Source organism: Spermophilus citellus (assembly GCF_964194105.1).
Source record: "Spermophilus citellus genome assembly, chromosome: 8".
Classification (NCBI taxonomy): domain Eukaryota; kingdom Metazoa; phylum Chordata; class Mammalia; order Rodentia; family Sciuridae; genus Spermophilus; species Spermophilus citellus.
The window spans coordinates 103,972,848-103,987,007 of NC_138189.1; the positions used below are offsets into that span (position 1 = coordinate 103,972,848).

The 14,160-nt window shown below is 37.3% G+C and overlaps 1 pseudogene across 1 annotated transcript; it reads right to left on the reverse strand.

The window, feature by feature from the left end:
• Window positions 1-4,210: 4,210 nt before the first annotated feature.
• LOC308655073 (phosphatidylinositol N-acetylglucosaminyltransferase subunit C-like) lies at window positions 4,211-5,109 on the reverse strand (annotated as a pseudogene). The gene has a single exon. The product of its transcript is annotated as a phosphatidylinositol N-acetylglucosaminyltransferase subunit C-like (transcript).
• Between the last annotated feature and the right edge of the window lie 9,051 nt (window positions 5,110-14,160).

Here is a 14,160-nt window from a genome sequence, read left to right on the forward strand (position 1 = left end):
TCAAAGAAAAGTAAGGCAGATAGATAATGAGCTCTGTTTTCAGTCCCTTGAGTAGTTAAACTCAATATGTACCAGGAATTTTCACCAGGGAATGAATTAGCAGTTGAGCTATCCTTGAGAAAATTTCAGACTGCTGCCTCTTTTGTTGCTTGGTGCAGTAGAGTATGTCTTTCCCCATTTTATGAAATTGAAAAAGTAGTTCACAAGCAGGCAGAGAAGGCCAGAGTGATGGCTGAGTTTTGGGCAACACACACTACCGTACGTTGCCTGTTGATTCCTGGTACATAAATGCTTTGCCAGTGGTCTGCCAGCCCTGCTAAATCTAGGAAGGAGAGATTTGTTTGAACAGGTCCCTTTCTTCCTCACACTGCACCAACACTGCAAAAACAAAACAAGAAAAACAACAGAAAAACCCCAAATTCCACATCACTTAGTGATTTACCTCCATAGGGATTAAACAATGCAGAACAGAGGTTGCGTGTAGCTGTCACCATGAGGCCATTGTCATTTTAAAGTCTGGCCCATTTTTTCATGTACTTGTTGATTGATTGTATGTCCTCCTCTGTGAAGTGTTTGTTCATGTCCTTGGCCCATTTGTTGATTGGGTTATTTGTTTTCTTATTGTCTAATTTTTTGAGTTCTTTGTATACTCTGGATATTAGGGCTCTATCTGAAGTGTGAGGAGTAAAAATTTGTTCCCAGGATGTAGGCTCCCTATTTACCTCTCTTATTGTTTCTCTTGCTGAGAAAAAACTTTTCAGTTTAAGAAAGTCCCATTTGTTGATTCATGTTATTAACTCTTGTGCTATGGGTGTCCTATTAAGGAATTTTGAGCCCAACCCCACAATCTGTAGATCGGAGCCTACTTTTTCTTCTATCAGACAGAGAGTCTCTGATTTGATATCTAGCTCCTTGATCCACTTTGAGTTGACTTTTGTGCATGGCGAGAGGAGGGGATTCAGTTTCATTTTGTTGCATGTGGATTTCCAGTTTTCCCAACACCATTTGTTGAAGATGCTATCCTTTCTCCATTGCATGTTTTTAGCTCCTTTATCAAATATAAGATAGTTGTAGCTTTGTGGATTAGTCTCTGTGTCCTCTATTCTGTACCATTGGTCCACCCACCTGTTCTGGTACCAGTACCATGCTGTTTTTGTCACTATTGCTCTGTAATATAGTTTGAAATCTGGTATCGCTATACCACCTGATTCACAATTCCTGCTTAGAATTGTTTTTGCTATTCTGGGTCTTTTATTTTTCCATATGAATTTCACGATTGCTTTATCTATTTCTACAAGAAATGCCATTGGGATTTTGATTGGCATTGCATTAAACCTATAGAGAACTTTTGGTAATATCGCCATTTTGATGATGTTAGTTCTGCCTATCCATGAACAAGGTATATTTTTCCATCTTCTAAGATCCTCTTCTATTTCTCTCTTTAGGGTTCTGTAGTTTTCATTGTATAGGTCTTTCACCTCTTTTGTTAGGTTGATTCCCAAGTATTTTATTTTTTTTGAGGATATTGTGAATGGAGTGTTTTTCCTCATTTCCGTTTCAGAAGTTTTGTCGCTGATATACAGGAATGCCTTTGATTTATGCGTGTTGATTTTATATCCTGCCACTTTGCTGAATTCATTTATTAGTTCTAGTAGTTTTTTTGTAGACCCTTTTGGGTCTTCTAGGTATAGAATCATGTCATCTGCAAATAGTGATAATTTAAGTTCTTCTTTTCCTATTTTTATGCCTTTAATTTCTTTCGTCTAATTGCTCTGGCCAGTGTTTCGAGAACTATATTGAATAGAAGTGGTGATAGGGGGCATCCCTGTCTTGTTCCAGATTTTAGAGGGAATGCCTTCAATTTTTCTCCATTCAGAATGATGCTAGCCTGAGGCTTAGCATAGATAGCTTTTACAATGTCGAGGTAAGTTCCTGTTATCCCTAGTTTTTCTAATGTTTTGAACATAAAGGGATGCTGTACTTTGTCGAATGCTTTCTCTGCGTCTATCGAGATGATCATATGGTTCTTATCTTTAAGTCTATTGATGTGGTGAATAACATTTATTGATTTCCGTATATTGAACCATCCTTGCATCCCAGGGATGAATCCTACTTGATCATGGTGCACAATTTTTTTAATGTGCCTTTGTATCCGATTCGCCAGAATTTTATTGAGGATTTTTGCATCTAGGTTCATCAGAGATATTGGTCTGTAGTTTTCTTTCTTTGAGTTGTCTTTGTCTATGCTCACCATCTCTAGCAGTCAAGGAAATGCAAATCAAAACCACCCTAAGATACCACCTCACCCCAGTAAGATTGGCAGCCATGATGGAGTCAAACAACAATGAGTGCTGGCGAGGATGTGGGGAAAAGGGTACTCTTGTACACTGCTGGTGGGACTGCAAACGGGTGTGGCCAATTTGGAAAGCAGTATGGAGATTCCTGGGAAAGCTGGGAATGGAACCACCATTTGACCCAGCTATTGCCCTTCTCGGACTATTTCCTGAAGACCTTAAAAGAGCACACTACAAGGATACTGCCACATCGATGTTCATAGCAGCACAATTTACAATTGATAGATTGTGGAATCAACCCAGATGCCCTTCAATAGATGAATGGATAAAAAAATGTGGCATTTATACACCATGGAGTATTATGCAGCACTAAAAAATGACAAAATCATGGAATTTGCAGGGAAATGGATGGCACTAGAGCAGATTATGCTTAGTGAAGCTAGCCAATCCCTAAAAAACAAATACCAATGTCTTCTTTGACATAATGAGAGCAACTAAGAACAGAACAGGGAGGAAGAGCAGGAAGAAAAGACTAACATTAAACAGAGTCATGAGGTGGGAGGGAAAGGGAGAAAAAAAGGGAAATCACATGGAAATGGAGGGAGCCCCTCATTGTTACACAAAATTACATATAAGAGGTTATGGGGGGAATGGGATAACAAACATGGAGGGAAATGAATTACAGTAGACGGGGTAGAGAGAGAAGATGGGAGGGGAGGGGAAGGGGGATAGTAGAGGTTAGGAAAGGTAGCAGAATACAACAGTCACTAATATGGCAGTATGTAAAAATGTGATGTGCAACCGATGTGATTCTGCAATCTGTATTTGGGGTAAAAATGGGAGTTCATAACCCACTTGATTCTAATGTATGAAATATGATATGTCAAGAGCTTTGTAATGTTGTGAACAACCAATAAAAATAAAATAAAATAAAATAAAGTCTGGCCCAGACATGCTGTTCAATTAAAGAAGGTTCTAAATCCAGGGATTTGGTACTGGGGATCTAATTATGGAACATAATTACCTGTGGGCCTTTGACATGCCTGAAGCCAGGGTGAGCAGAGCAGGCTAGTGCCCAGGGCACTGATTTATGCTTCAGGGCTTGCTGTGACCTCTTGCCCGAGTAGCTCTCTTCAAATAAATCTTCCCCACAAATGTCCACTCCTTTCTAATTGGGAAGGGAGTAAGGGTGAATGTGTAATTCTTGACTAGTTCCTTTGGAATTTGCATCTTGGCGACTCTCTCATAACTTAAATTTTTATGTCTGATTTCTTTCTTGAGTCTTTAATTGTAGTTTCCACTTTAGTATTCTAGGGTGTGTGCGCAAATGGACAGAGAAAGAGAGAGAACCAGGAGATTTGATGGACTATTATCTTCTTCTTAATACTTTATTTTCTTAATTTTTTTGTTAACCATATATTACTTTTATAATGTGAAAGCCTGAGCCCCCAAAGTAACAAGGCAGCCAAGCTATGAAAATAATTTTTAAAATTTTATTTGTTCTTTTTAGATATACTGAAATTAATTTGTTTTTATTCGGTTATTCTTTTCTTCTCCTTCTCTTTCCTACCCCTCTCCCTCCTTCCCCCACCCCCTCTCCTTCTCCTCCTCCTCCTCCTCCTTTTTTTTTTGCATTGTTACTTTTAAATAGAGACCACATCACCTCATTTGTTATAGTGAATAACAAATGAGAGGCAATATTTCAAGAGGGCACCAGAATCCCTTTCCATTAATCATAAAATGGCAGAAAGGGAAAGTATCTTTAGCCACCCAAGCCTTTGGTTATTTTTTCTTTTGATCTCTGTTCTCTCAGGCACATCAGCCTGCTGCTTACAGAATGGGCTCTGCCTTCAGAGTTTGTGCTGGTTAGGATGCCAGTGTACCAGCTGCCTTAACAATGTAAGGGGGTCCCTCACTTAGCTGAGGAACCTGGACAAGTCTTCTTTGATTTCAGCTTCATCTCAAGGCCCAGGGGTGTTTTCTTTAAAGAGCTGCAGGGGAATGAGGTAGAAAGGGCAGAGACAGGAGATGGAAACCAGCAGAAGAGCCAAGAGTATGGTCCCCACAGCACTAATGGACCGCAGGCCTCAGAAGGCTGAAAACGCAAAAAGCAGTGTGACTCTCCCCACCCCCCACACACATAGCTGTGGGAAATACAGGCATTCAGTTTCTTCTGTAACATGGGCCACAGTGCAAAAATCTGGACAGGAAATGTCACCATGATAGAGGGGCATGCAAGGACCAGGGAAAAAGTGAGGCCAGGCAGACAGAAGAGAAGATGGCCATGCTGGATACAATGGCGGCCTTGGCCGCACAGTCAAAGAAGATGAGGTGGCCCAACAGCATGAAGACTGGCATGGCATAGATGGTGTCAGTGCTAATGGACTCTGTCAGAGTCTTCAGCCCTGGTGAAAAACCGTAAGTGAAAGTAGTGAAGCCCCGGGCACCCTGCAGGTCAGCCCACTGGGTCCGTCTGCCCTTCTTCCACCCTTGGCCCCCATCAATGAAATCCAACAAAACATAACCAATCAATGAAGATGTCAGGCCAGTTCTAAAAAGCCAGTGGGGGGTCCAGAAGACCCTGGTCCATATACCACCAAATGACCACGAAACACTGACACTGCCCAGCTGTTGTATCACCACACTGGACCCGTGGAGACCACAGCCCAAAATTGATATTTGTGGGCACAGAGGTTCTTCTGGAGCTTTTCCAGGAACCACAGGTCCACCTAGTTATCAGGGAAGGGCTGTGCTCATCCAAGACCTTCTGCCACCTGGCATCCTTGGTGCTAGTTACAGGTTGGGCACATATCATCTTAAACTCAGGCCAGTTCACTCTCCCTCCAAGAAGTCCATGTGGTTCTCATTCTTTGTGAAATTTTGAAATGAGACATCTCTGGAAATTCCATGCTGTTCTCTACCAGACTTTCCTTGTTTCCAAAGGCAGAAATCCAGGGTAGGCCTGCAATAGATGAGTTTGTTCTCTGAGGCAGGACAGCACAAATTCCTGCCCCTGTAGGGATAAGTGGCCCGGGTGGTTGGCCATCAATTGCCCACTGGCTTCTGCTTCTAGGGTCTCGGACTCCTTCAAACTTGTGATCCTCCTGCCTCAGTCTCCCAAGTAGTTAGGATTACAAGCCTGCACCACTGGGCTTGACTCCTTCTGATATTTCTTCTAAGAATACATTTTAAAGAATGCATGCTAATTTTCTAAGATTACTTGAAGGGGAAATATAAAAGATATTTACTTTGTAATTATTTCAAGTATAAAATATGATTTTCAATATGTTTCAATTATAAAATATGAAGGTTAAAGAAAAGCTGACCATGGTGGTACACACCTGTAATCCCAACAACTTGGTAGGCGGAGGCAGGAAGATTGCAAGTTCAAGGACAGCTTCAGAAATTTAGAAAGGCCCTGCCTCAAAATAAAAAGAAAAGGGTTGGAGTTGTGGCTCAGTTGTAGAGCACTTGCCTGTTATGTGTGAGGCCCTGGGTTTGATCCTCAGCACTGCATATAAATAAATAGATAAACAAACAAACAAACAAACAAATAAATAAATAAACCATTTACAATTAAAAATATTAAAAATAAAAAAATAAAAATGGCTGGGGATGTAGTTCAGTGATAAAGCACCTCTGGGTTCAATTCATAGTATAAAAAGAAGATAAAAAAAGAAAAAAAAAAGAAAGAAAAAAGAAGGTTAAGGAAGTCTCAATATATTTTAATTTAAAAAATGTTCAGGTAATATTTATTGAATACCTAGATGGCATTACATTATAAACATGAAATGCTCACAATAATCTGAGGAGCAAAAAAAAAAAACAAAAAAAAAAACTTATTCCTATTTTTAAAGGTTAAGCAATTATGAGGATCCTGGTCTCCAAGGTAGATTCCTATTGAAGTTTAACTGATATTCTAGGTAAGTTCCTTTGCCACACCAAATAGTAATTACATTTTGTTAAATATCATGTGATAGCTGTGATGACTACTTGCATGTGTGGTAGGTAATTTTATGTGTCAATTTGGCTAGGCTGTTGTACCAAGATATTTGGTCAAATATTATTCTAGAATTTTCTGTGAAGGTATATTTTAGATGAAATTAACAATCTGATTTATGTTCCATAATGTAGATGGGCCTCATTCAATAAATTGAGGGTCTTAAAAGAAAAAGTACCAATCCCCCCAACAGCCTACTTCTCCTACACCCTGAAGAGAAGGGAATTTTGTGGGTGGACAGCCTTAGACTCCAGCTATAGCTCTTCCTTGGGTCTGCAGCCTGCTGGCCTAAGTTGCAGATTCTCAACCTGCCAGTCTCCCCAACTGTATGAGCTAATCATTTAAAATAATTCTTTCTCTATTCTCTCTCCACATCCTATTGGTTCTGTTTCTCTGGGGAGTTCTAATAAACTATTATACAATTTTCTTTTCATAAAACTTTTACTTGGCTTTTTAAAAATAAAACTCCACTATTAGTTAATGTTTTTGCTTCTTGGTATCCCCTTGGGTTTCAGGAAAGAATTACTCAATATGCAATGGAAGAGAAGAAGGTTAAAGGAACTCAAGAAATTCAACTGTTTCCATAGTCAGCTGTTAAATAATTGAGACTTTAATGAATGTCTAAATAAGTAAATGAAATGGGATGATAGGACTTGAATAAGACCAACAGAAGGCAAATAGTTTTGGTGAACATAACAAAAAAAAAAAAAAAAGAAAAGAAAAGAAAAAAAAAACCCAAACAAAACAAAAAACCTTGTACGGGTTGGAAGATTTTTATTTTAATCTAGAACTGTGCTAATTAGTGGAATATTTTTTGTATTTCTAGTATACATTCCTCCTATTTTCATCCGAATGTGCTGCTTGCAGTCTGGCTGAGCAAGTTCGATGACATTCTTCCCTTTGAACCTGCAGTCATTGTGATCTCTTCTCAGCCAGCCCTATTCACACAGGGGACTGCTTTTCTAGGCTGTGTTCTTTTAAATTCTTCCTTTAGTGTCCCTATGGCAATCTCACTTAAAATACCATAACTCTTCTCACTGTCAGATCTAGCAATATTGGAAAAGAGTTGCAATTACTTGACAATAAAAAATACATATATTAAAGGAGATCAATACTTCTGCAGCTCAAGGAGAATCACAATTCAACATTCTGCCAGCTGGATCAATTAGTTTAATAACATCCACTAAAGGAACCTGAGATAACCACCTAGGCAGTCCTCACTCACTACCAATTAAGCAAATCCTCAGAGAAAGGTAAAAAATTTGCAGTAGAAAAGCAAGAATCCTTATAACATGAAAATATTTACTAATGAACTTGTGTTTACAAAATTAATCTCCAGTTGTGTTTCTCTTCCTGTTAACATCACTGAGGATTTTTTTAAAAATATATTTTTTAGTTGTAAATGGATCTTTTATTTATTTATATGCAGTGCTGAGGATCAAACCCAGGGCCTCACACATGCCAGGCAAGTGCTCTACCACAGAGCCACAACTCCAGCTCCATCACTGAGGATTTTATAAAATATCATATGACTTTTCCATAAGCTCCTTACTCATTTTGGATGCCATAATAAAATGCAAATCAAATGCAAAGTGAAATTTCAAATTCTACAAAAATCATAGGATTGCATGCAGTTGTTGAGCACAAAGTTGAAGAACTTTTCAACACTATAGCAAAAACAAAAAGAACATTAGGCACAATTAAATCAGATAACATTAAAAGATGACAAATATCTACCCAGATGATGAAGTAATCAGTACTTCAAAAAAGTTTGATTTGCACATCAAAGGATTAAGACATGTACTCAGAAAAACTGATGAAGCACTCATATATTTCTGCAAAAATAACAAGATTTACATCATGCTGTACAAACCAAATGTGAAGGATATAATTTTGTGGTCTCGGGATTTTGTCAGAAAAAAAATGCTACTAAGAAACACCCAAAACTCAAACAATACTTGGTTCATTTTTACTCATTTCTCTCCTCCTTTATTGAACCACAAGTAGAGAAGCTTATGTTAATAATTGTTTTGCTATGGCAAACCATCATTTTTGTATGATTAGGATCCTCTTTTGTTTTATCTATCATTTATCTAATCTGTTTTCACTGCATTTGCTAATTCCATTCAACTCCCTCCTGTAGGAACTCTGATACTATGTTTATTCTGTATCCTACCTGTCATTCTTTGATTCTCGATTCTTGACCTAAATCCCATGTTAGAGGGTTCTGAATATCATGAAAAGAAATTTATTTAATAATACCCAGTACCTCTTTCACTCAGCATCTGTGCTCAGGGCTGGCAGAGCACTACCTGTAACCCTCAATGCACACCCTCCTAATAACCCCCGGGGAAAGTAGTGTGACTCAGTATCTCTTGCCTGTATCATCTATGTTGAAATACAGTGAAACATTGTTTATTGTGTTTTTGCCAATACCAAAACAGGTTGTTTGCAGTGCAGGGAGGATCTGAACAGTGGCAAATCTTAGCTAGGAGAAAAGACAAATTAACTTGTCAAATCTTTGCTCTCAGACAGTATGAATGTCATAGATTCTGGCTACATCAAATATTGTTTCCAGTAGTGAATATTTGTTTGATTTCTCTTTGTGCCCATTTCTCACTTCTGACTGTTCAAATCATGGCTGAAGAAGGATTTGCAAAGTAACATATTATTGGCAACAGTTACTCATAACAGCTCAAGAATTGTCTGTAATATTAGATAATTACTCAAACATTGTTGGCTCAACAACAAAATAGAGATGTGCAACTTTTCCCCAACCTGTAGTTGACTTTTGCCAGCTTTTAGTCATATGTATCTAAGCATATCTTGGCATGTTTTAAAATTTTATCAGCAACACATAAGTAAGTAAATAAAATAAAAGTATTGTGTCCATTTATAACTAAAAATATCTTCAAAATTTATCATTAAGGAGTTATCCTTCAAATAAAAGAATTATAGAATTTACTTAGTAATTTATCCATCTGATTTGTAACTTTTAAATTGGTAGATGTTTTCATCAGCTTTTTCACTGATGTGACTAAAGGATCTGACCAGCACTGACTAAAGGATCTGTAGGGGAGGAAAAGTTCATTTGAGGGCTCACGGTTTCAGAGGTTTTAGTCCAAGAAGGCTGGCTCCATTCCTCCGGGCTTGAGGTGAGGCCGAATATCATGGCAGGAGAATGTGGTGGAGGGAAGCAGCTCACATCATGGTGATAAAGAAGCAGAGAGAGAGACTCCAGCTGTGATATAAAATATATGCTCCATAGCCACGCCCCCAATTAACCACTTTCTCCAGCTGCACCCCATGTGCCTCTAGTTACCACTCAGTTAATCCCATCTGGGATTAATCCACTGAGTTAAGACTCACAATCCAATCATTTCTCCTCCAAACCTTATCTTGCATTGTCTTACACGTGGGCTTTTGGAGGACATCTCATATCCAAACCATAACAGTAGATATATGCAGACCTCCATTTATATTCTTGTCCCAGTGTTATGTGTGGACTGGATTCATTTATTGTTATTTTTTTAATTTGTAGAAATCCACTCCTTCCTCCTTTTCCTCCCCTCCCTTCTATCCCTCCTCTCTGTGTGTATATATATTTATATACATGTATGTGTGTGTGTGTGTGTGTGTATACGTATATATATATACGTATATATTTATATATATGTGTGTGTGTGTGTATACGTGTGTATATATATGTATATATTTATATATATGTGCTAATTAGCATGGTTCATCTAAATATGGCAAGTAGTCCTTACTGGTCATCTATTACATTGAACTTAACTATTCCCCTGGTGGGAGGCAGTGAGATGGTCTTCAATTTCCCTTAGTGACAAATAATACTGTAATGAACCCTCCTTCATTGTAGATTGTGTGACTGACAGATTTCCCTCCAGAAAGTATGCACCAGTTTCCACTCTGGCTAGCTGAACAGGGAGTTCTATATCACCACATCCCTCTCAAAAATGTATCATTATTCTGGTTGCTAATCTTTGCCAATCTAATGGAAATAAAGTGCTATTTGTCAATCAAATGGAAATAACGATCTCTCTGCATACTGATAAGTTTGGTTTCTTCTGTGAATTTCCTGTTTATAACTTAACCCTTTCTTTTTGTTTTTGAAAGAATTCTTTTGTCTGTTTCAGATATTAGATCTTTGCACAGTTTACAAATTGCACATATATCTCTCAATCTGATACTTTTTTTTTTAAGAGAGAGTAAGAGAGGAGAGAGAGAGAGAGAGATTTTTTAATATTTTTTTTTTTAGTTCTCGGCAGACACAACATCTTTGTTGGTATGTGGTGCTGAGGATCGAACCCGGGTTGCACGCATTCCAGGCGAGCGCGCTACCGCTTGAGCCACATCCCCAGCCCCTCAATCTGATACTTATTTGCTTACTTTGTTGACAATGATATTAACTGGAAAGACATCTTCACTTTTGATTTAATAAAATTTTATTTTCTGGTTCAGTATTGAAAGTTCTGTCTGAGAAGTTCTTTTCCTTTGTTCATAAGGATTTTCCTTCACCCTCCTGTCTAAAGTGTATTTCAATTTTGGGTCTTTAATCCCTCTATGATCTCTGTTGTTTGGGGTGTTAGGTCTTTTGCTCACTGAGTGACACAGTTTTCCACCGACAGTGACCACAGTAGTCGTTCTTGTCCTCATGGATTTATGCCTTTTCATCAGATACTAAATCCTCACGTGTGCTATATCTATTTCTGAATTAGCTATTCCAGTACATCATTCCACTTCCTATTTCACTTTAATGTGTTTTTGCACCATAATATATTGTAATACCTAACAAGAAAATTCTCTCTCTCTCTCTCTCTCTTTTTTTTTCAAAGTTGCTTTAGAGTATTACTTCATTGAATCTTAGTAAAATCTGTCTGGAATTTTCACTGGCATATTTTTTTTTTTGTACTAGGGATTGAATCCAGAGGTGCTTAATAACTAAGCCACATCACCAGTCTTTTAAAATATTTTATTTAGAGACAGGGTCTTGAGTTGCTTAAGGCCCTGGGATTATAGGTTATGCCACTACACCTGGCATGAATTTTAAATTATAGATTAACTTGATGAGAATTGAGGGCTTTGAAAAATTAAGTTGTCCTACCCAATATATGGAATATCATTTCACTTATTCAGACCCTTTTAAGTGTCTTCTCATAGAATCTTAAATTTTCTGCAAAGGGTAATGATTCCTCCCATCCAATTGTCATTTTCTCTCTTTCTGAGAGTTTTATTTTTGAGGGCTTGGCATTTCTACTTCTCTTCTCCATATTTCATAGTCCTTCTTTTATATTTTTAGTCCCTTTAACTTTTCTGATACTTTCTAGGAGAGTTCCTTCAGCTTACCTTCAAGATTATTGATCTACTTATTGAGTGTACCCATCCTACTTAACTTACTGTATTTCAGTTCAATTATAATATTTCTTCAACTCTTATGACTTTATGGTTCATATTACTAATATATCCAATGTCATTAAATATATTTATTTTACTTACTTTTGAATTCTTATTTTTCAGGTAATTCTTTTCAGTTTGTTTGGATTTTTTTCCCTTATGTTGGAAATATTCCTTGGGTAATTAGTTTTGTAGGTAGTTAGTTAATATTTCCCAGGGACTATCAGCTACCTGTCGCCAAGCAGGGATTGGGAAGGATTCTAGAGTTTAGGAAGCTCACCAATGAATAAATAATTTCAATGAAGATAAATGATGTGCAAAAAAAAAATCATCATGAGTGAAGGTAATTTGGTACATTGGTCTTGGTTAGTTGATAAGGAAAGGCCTCTGAAGAGTCATAGGTGACCAAGAGAGAACTGAGAAAGAGCAGTAATGAGAAGATCTGGGAAAAGAGCGTTCCAGGTAGAAACTGTACATGTGTCGACACTTTGGGGACAACTAGTTTGGTTATACTTAAAGAACAAAATCAAGATCACTGGTATAAGACAGAGGGCAGGGTGATATGGGATGAGAACAAAGAGATAGGGAAGGCCCAGATTTCACACAGCTATGCGGTGAGGAGTTTGTGTTTTATTCTGAATCAAATTCCATAAATTTCAAAATTAGCAGTGTGATCTCATTTGCTCACCCTGTTCAACATGTATATTATGAAAATTTTAAACATACCATAAAGTTGAAAGAATTTTACTCTTTATATGTTCACCAATAGATTCTACTATTAACATTTGCCAAACGTTTTTTTTTAATCGCATTATCTATTGATTTGTTCATCCCTGTAATCATCCGTTAGTCTTTCATATTATTTTTGGATGTGTTTTAAAACAAATTCAGGCCCTAGTATATTTCTCCTAAATAATTCAGTGTATATATCTTTGCCTAGATCCGCCCCCCGACCCCTACCCCGGGACTGGGTTCTTAACTCAGGGCACTTAACCACTGAGATCCCCATCTCTTTTTATTTTCTATGTTGAGGCAGGGTCTCACTAAGTTGCTTAGGGTCACACTAAGTTGTTGAGGCTGGTCTCGAACTTGGAATCCTTTTGCCTCAGCTTCTGGAGTTGCTGGGATCACAGATGTGCACCATCACGTCTGTTGAGTTTTGGCTTCTTTTTATTTTGATGAAAAAATTTACATAAAATGAAATGCATAAATTGTTGACTTTTTATATGTACTTTCACAATTCAAACTTGTATCAGAATATAGCCCATTTATCTTCACAAAAGTGAATTTCTTTGTGTTCATTCTCAGTCAATCTTTGTACTCACTGCCGAACAGGCAACTACTATACTAATTTTTTTCTACCATCGACATCAAATTAATGTAGAATTTGATGTAGAATTTCACAAAATATATTTATACAGTATGTAGTCTTTTGAGTGAGGTGTTTTTCATTCAACATAATCTTGAAATTCATCCTTATTGTTACAAGTATCTGTAATTTGTTTCTTTTGTTTTATTGTAGACTAGTATTTCATTACATAAATATACCACAGTTTATCTATTCTATTGATGAACATTTGGCCTTTCTGCAGTTTTTGTAATAATGAATAATGTTTTGAAGAGCATTATTGTATAAATCCTTTTGTGAACATATGCCTTCATTTCTCTTGGGTAAATATTTTTTTGGGGGGGTTAAATATTTGGGACAGAATTGATGAGTTCTTGAGTAAATTTAGGTTTTATTTTAGGAGAAATTATATCTTTTCCTAGAATGCTCATAACATTCTCATTTGATTTTTAAAAGTGATCATTTTGGACAGGATTATAAGGGGACAAAAATAAAAGCCAATAAATCAGGACATTGTCATAACTTAAAGTCAGAACCTACATGTTGGTTTTAGTGAGACTCTAAATTATCTGTATAATTTTAATTGCCAGGAAAACTGATACTGATTCAGAGAACATATTTCATCTGTGTACTTCAGAGGTATGGAAGGAATTTAACACCCTGAATCCTTCATTTCAGAGAAGCGTGTCACATAGAGAAGACACTCCTGTGAGCCTTCTCCAACTGAGGGCCAAGTGTCCAGGTTGTCTTCTTCTTTTAGTCACAAAACTTATATATCTTTTCCTTTTTATTGTAAAATGAAATATAGATCTATGAAAAACCACACAAAGGAATTGTATAGCTTTTTGATTATTATAAGTCAAACACTTTTGATTATCACCCAGGCTACCGGTGAGTACAGATAGGTCAGCTATTCTGGAAGCCTCTCCAGGGGATCTGTACCAATGTCATCTGTCTTTCTCTCCAGAAGTAACCTTTTTTATGGTTTCATCACTTGAGTGTCCAACATTAGACATTCTACTTGATTTTGCCTGTGTGAAAAATTGGTGTCTTTCATGTCTCTTTTAATCTATGGGTTTATCCATGTCATTTTTTATCTTGCT